Source organism: Glycine max, chromosome 4 (assembly GCF_000004515.6).
Source record: "Glycine max cultivar Williams 82 chromosome 4, Glycine_max_v4.0, whole genome shotgun sequence".
Classification (NCBI taxonomy): Eukaryota; Viridiplantae; Streptophyta; class Magnoliopsida; order Fabales; family Fabaceae; genus Glycine; species Glycine max.
Genome location: NC_016091.4, coordinates 46,384,778 through 46,390,777, shown reverse-complemented (window position 1 = coordinate 46,390,777; position 6,000 = coordinate 46,384,778).

The window sequence follows — 6,000 nt, the reverse complement described above, 5'->3', positions numbered from 1 at the left end:
ATTAATAGAATTTAAACTATAAGATAGTGGATCTTACTAATTTTATCTAGCTCTTACAAAAGGTTCAACGGATTCAATCTAATCTAGTGGAGTGTTTCCGAAGCATGCCTGAGAGCACTCATGAACCAAGAATAACTTTTTACTTTCTATAATTTAACACTAAAAATATTATTAAAATAATAAATAATAGTGATTCACGCAACTAAAATAATATATATTTGTTTCTTTTATAAGTCAAATAAAATTGACAATGATAATTAATTTTAAATCATTAAATCTAATTAAAATATATATGTATTAAAATTAATTTTAATTACAAATTTTGTATTGAAAGGTGAGTGACATTAAGAGAAATTAATTTTAAATATTTATCAAATAGATGTCGAATAATTATAAATAATATTTTTTTTATGCAAAAGCTCCTTAGAAAGTAAGAATCTTTCTAGGACAATCTCTATGAAGAGAATTATGTTCGTCCGGTTGTTTTATCATTTTATTTATGTAAAGTTATAAATTATTAGAAGAATAATTTTAAATTATATTTTAATGTTTAATAATTCTTTTATTTATTGAATTTTTTTTATATTTTAAGATATTAAATATTTTTTTATACTTTCTGTACAAAATATTATAAAAAATATATTTTATGATTTTTATTGTGCAGATATATCTCAAGTCAACACCCAAAGTGGAAGGTTGAACGCGCCTACCCGATTGATTGCGAGCAATAAAATGCAATGTCAAATTAGATGCAGGAAGTCATAAGGGTCTCTTTGACTAAGCCTTTTCAAAAGCATTTCTAAGAGACAGAAAAAGAAGAACAATGATAATAGATTCTAAAATAAAATTTTCATTAGTTAATTTATAAAAAAATAATTTCGCAAAAAAATAAAAGAATATTTATAAATTAACTGTGATGATTAACTAATTAAATGATTATTTTAACTTATAAAAAAACTTATTTCATATTTTTTTCTTATTTCTTTTTCCTAAAAAGGCTTTTAAAAAAACTTACTCAAACACTATTCAACTTAATTATAACTGTGTATCTAACAAAAGATGCAATAAAAATTAGTAGTTTGTACCAAAGATGACTTAACTTCAAAAAGGTCTCATTACATTAGATTTGTAAAAAAAAAAAAGATTTGATAATAGATTTTAATTTAATTGTAAATTACGAATAATATACTGTCGTTAGTTTTTTTTTTTTAATTTGCTTATGTTTAAATCGAAATGTAAATAGGTTAAGTTTCCTTAATTTTAAGGTTTTATAAGTTTTGAGATAAGTAAAAAAAATTAGATAGTGAAATGTTGTTAAAAACATCATGATTATTTTTTTGGTCAGCACAAAAATCATGATTTTTTCTTAACATATTTGGTCACGATTTTTAATAAATGTAACCTATGGCTAATGAAACATATTGAAACGGTAATTTTTTTTTTGGAGAGAAATTGTCAGCACAAGAGTAGGCAATGATATCACTATTTCAGAGAGATTCATTACAGTAGATTGTGGAAATCCTAAAGCAACCCATTGTTGCAGCATCAAGCTCCCCATTTGAAAAGGTAACTGATAAGCTACCGTCAAAAGGTAAGTTTCCGAAAAAAAGAGTAAATGTGGAGAGAAAAAATCAACAGGGAGGTTATTCAGTAAAATGGGAAGCTATAAATAACAATTACCTATACATAAAATATATAAGGTCCAAGTTTTACACCACTCTAATAGTATGCCTTTAGCTAGTTAGCTTGCACCCAACAAAACAGGTTATTGTGGATGGGGAAGAGGTGAATATTTTTTTTTCTTATTTTTTAAAAATTAGTTTTTGTTTAAAAAAACAAAAAAAACTTATGTAATAAGAGTATTTTTAATTTTTAGTTTTAATTACTTATTTGATCCCTATAGTTTCATCATTTGTACTTTTCAGTTCTTATAGTTTTAAAGTGATTTTTTTTAATTTCTATCGTTTATATTTTAATTATTTTTTAGTCCCTATAGTTTGAAAGTAGTTTTTTTAGTCTTTATAATTTACATTTTAATTCTCTTTTAATCTCTATAATTTAAAAGTGGTATTTTTAGTTCTTATACTTTATATTTTAATTCCCTTTTAGTTCTTACCATCAAAATATGAGTAATATTATCAATTATAATTAACTACAAAAATATTAGTAAGTAATTCCTAACTAATTTATTGCAAAATAATTTGTAATAAAAAATAGTTGATAATTTATAACTAATGTGTAGCTAATTATTTTTATATATATTTTTGTAGTAAGAACTAAAAGATAATTAAAAGATAAATTATAGGGATTAAAAAAATTACTTTCAAACTATAGGGATTAAAAGAGAATTAAAATACAAACTATAAGGACTAAAAACATCACTTTTAAATTATAAGGACTAAAAGAGAATTAAAATATAAACTACAGCAACTAAAAAAACCACTTTCAAATTATAAAGACTAAAAAATACAAATCGTGAAACTATATGGACCAAATGAGTAATTTAATCTCATTTTTAATATCAAAGCCCCCACTAGAGTAATTAGGAAAAAAGTCTAAAAATGAAAGACTTGAAAAACATTTGAACACCTCTTGAAGTGTATACTTACAACACGAAGCACAACCTTGTTGTAGCACAAATGTAGCATGGCCCTGCTTCAACACCGCTTAACATAGCCTTGTTATGCACAACATAGTCGTGTGCAAATTTCACAAAGGATTACTTAATGTCATTTTCAAGTATGATGGTGCTAGCTTAATGAAGGCATAAGGAGAATTTGAATTTTGAAAAGTCCGCTCTTTAGGCACAACCCTAAATTAGAATGTTGGTAATAAATAGAAAAGGAAAAGTGAGAGTTATTTTTATCTTTAATATTGTTACCAAAATAAAATACTTTGAGTGAGAAAGCGACTCTCAGAGAGATTGAGAATTAGGAAGAATGTTGGGATCATCATGGGGGCTCTTAATCTCTATGTATTGTTTAATTATTTCATGCTTATTACTAGCTTAAATCCTTAAGCTAGAATTGTGATGTAACTATATTTGTGTACCCCCAATGTTCATTTTAATGGAATTCCCTTGTTATTGAGTAATATAATTTCTTCATTGCCTTGGATTGTTATTTTAGAACTGATCACTCTAGATTTGGGTTATTTATCTGGCAATGACCATTTGTTTGTAATTAACTGTATTATGAAGAAATTGAATTTGTATAACATTGTATGACCAAACTTGTTTATATGAATTTCCAATTATATCAATAACCTTTAATCAACTTCTATGTGACTTAACTTTTTCCCTAATTTAAGGCTTATATAAAAAACTAAGAATTAAATTAGAGAAATAGACTGTGACCAAAGGTTAAATAATGAAATTAAGAGGTAATTGACAATTGAATTTTGACTTAGGGTTCTATTAGAATAAAAATTGGAAGAATTAAAGGTATATATGAAATTATAGTTTGAGGTTCTCCTATATGGAAGTTTCTCTAATCATAATTGCTTGTTTGCATTTATTTTGTTTTTTGTAAAGTGATTGATCACCTTTTTCAAACTATCAATCAAAAACCAAATTATTAGTTACTAATGATATTGAATTATTTTGGAACTCCCCTCTAATCCTTTGAGTTTGATATTCAAACTTAAAGTCCATTGTTCTTTTTGGATAAGGTATGCTTGCTCTTAAGCAGATTGTTTTTACACACATCAAAGGACTATTTAGTAAGCATTTTAGTAAGTTGTATGCTACTTTTAATATACAATAAAAAAATATAGGTGATATTTTGAGCATGAATTTAAAACCATAAAATCAAGTCATTTTATTCAAGGCGCACAACTAGAAAAATAAGTCTTCAGCTCCATCCCTTATTGATTAGGAAAAAAATACTCTAATTTTTATCCATCCTAAGAGAAAGAAAGCAATAAGAGTTAATATGTTTCAAAATTAAAGAAATAGTAATTATGTCAAAGCCAATATCTTCTAAAGAATTTAGGACTTTACATATTATATGTTACACCCGTGATTGTTGTTGTCATGTCAGGAGACTACAAAATAGAAATTATCATTAGGTTGGACCAACTTCAATGGTGTCGAATGAAAGTTTGACTAGGAAAAATGAAAAACGAAAAAGTGTCATAATGAATAGGATCTTAAAATCATTTCAAATTTGTGAAAATTACATTTGATTAAATTTTTATGAATTTAATAGCAAAGCTACACACATATTGATTTTTTTTTTAAAAATGTATGATAAAAATAAGAATAAAACTAAGGACAACAATATGCAACAAATTCGAGGAAAACGAAATTTTTAGGATAATCATTGAAGATTAATGAAATATTTAATTTGAAAATTTTGAATAAAAAAATAACCAAAAAAACACAAATAAAAATAACTATGTACTTGAGCTTGATAAAATTATTCATGTGGTTGTTTCAACATCACAAAGTCAACCCATATGAGGTTGTTAAATAGATGCAATAAAAAAATTATTTTACCTAGCTTAATAATAAGTGCCTCTAGTGTAATTACAACCAACATGCATGCAATGCATGGAAATCAGGTTGACTCTCATGCAAATAATATTATGTATATGAATAAATTATTTAGTTTCAACTCTTAACAACGATGATGGTGGGAGAGGAAAGGAAACTTATGTCTTTATTTATGAAAGATGACAACAATTAATTGTCATGAAATTTGGAGAAAGTTGAGTGACAAATGCCATAGAGATAATGGTGGATACTTCTTTGATGCATTGTGATGTATTGTGGATTATGCCATCTTTTATATCTTGTTTTTATTTCACCATAAGAAATTTACAGTAAATAGTCAAGCTAAAAGACAAATTTAGGAACTTATTTTAAAATGTAAGTCATCTTTGTTTTTTCTTGAATGAAATGCATACAATTTTCTCTAAGATTGAGATATTTTGTTGTTACTATTTGAAAATGCAAAGTTTACTTTAGGGGTATTTGTGTTTTTGCTTCTTAGTGATGATTAATAGTCTCTTTCAATCTATCATAGTCCTATTAGTTTCTTTCAAATTGATTAATGATTGATATTGGATTTGTTTTTATGTCTACAAACAATCATGAAAAAACTTAAGCTACACTTTCTCTATTTAACCCACTTTTTTATGAAACCATTAAACTAAAGAATTTTTCTATGCTTCCATATTTCATCTAATATTGTTGCAACTATCTTTCCAAGGCTGCCAAATTAGAATAGGAACACAAATTGATTTTTATGTAAATTTTTTTGACAAGAACTTAAACATTTTCCCCCTGTAAAAATCATTACCAAATACCTCATAGATGAACCAAATTGAATCTTTCATAACCAACTCCAATTCATAAAAAATATTTCCTCAAGAACTATTCAATGCTTCCTTCATCACCTTCGGATAGTCAAGATCGTAGACTCAAATGGCTCAAAATATAAATGGACTCATATGACAATTAAAAAAGGGGATCCATCACAATTATGGATAATATGTTTGTGATAAAATGAAAATATGTAAAAAAAGAGAGCATACATATAGGTTTTAAGAATATTCAAAAGCTAGATATTATTTTTCACATTCATATCAATTTTTTTTTTCTAACAAAAGAGCATTTCATGCATTGATGAAGTGAGGTGAAATTAATGTTTGCGAAGTTAATGTCCATTATGTGATGTTTGTCCAACATATCTAGAAAGGCTATAACATAATTCAAGGAAAAGTTTCATGCATTAACTTTATAAACATATAAAATGCCACCAAACTCACTAATAATCATATGAGAAAAAATTATAGAGTCGTGAAAACAAGTCAAATGACACTAAAAAAAGACGTCAATTATGTATCTTAGACTCACATATATAGTTAATTATTAAACCATGTAACACTCAAAAGACTAAGTTTGATTATGATTACTCAAAATAAACTACCAAACACCAAATTAGTAAAATTAGAATGAGAAGTAAGAAAATCCAAATGCTTTGTGGGTGCCTTATG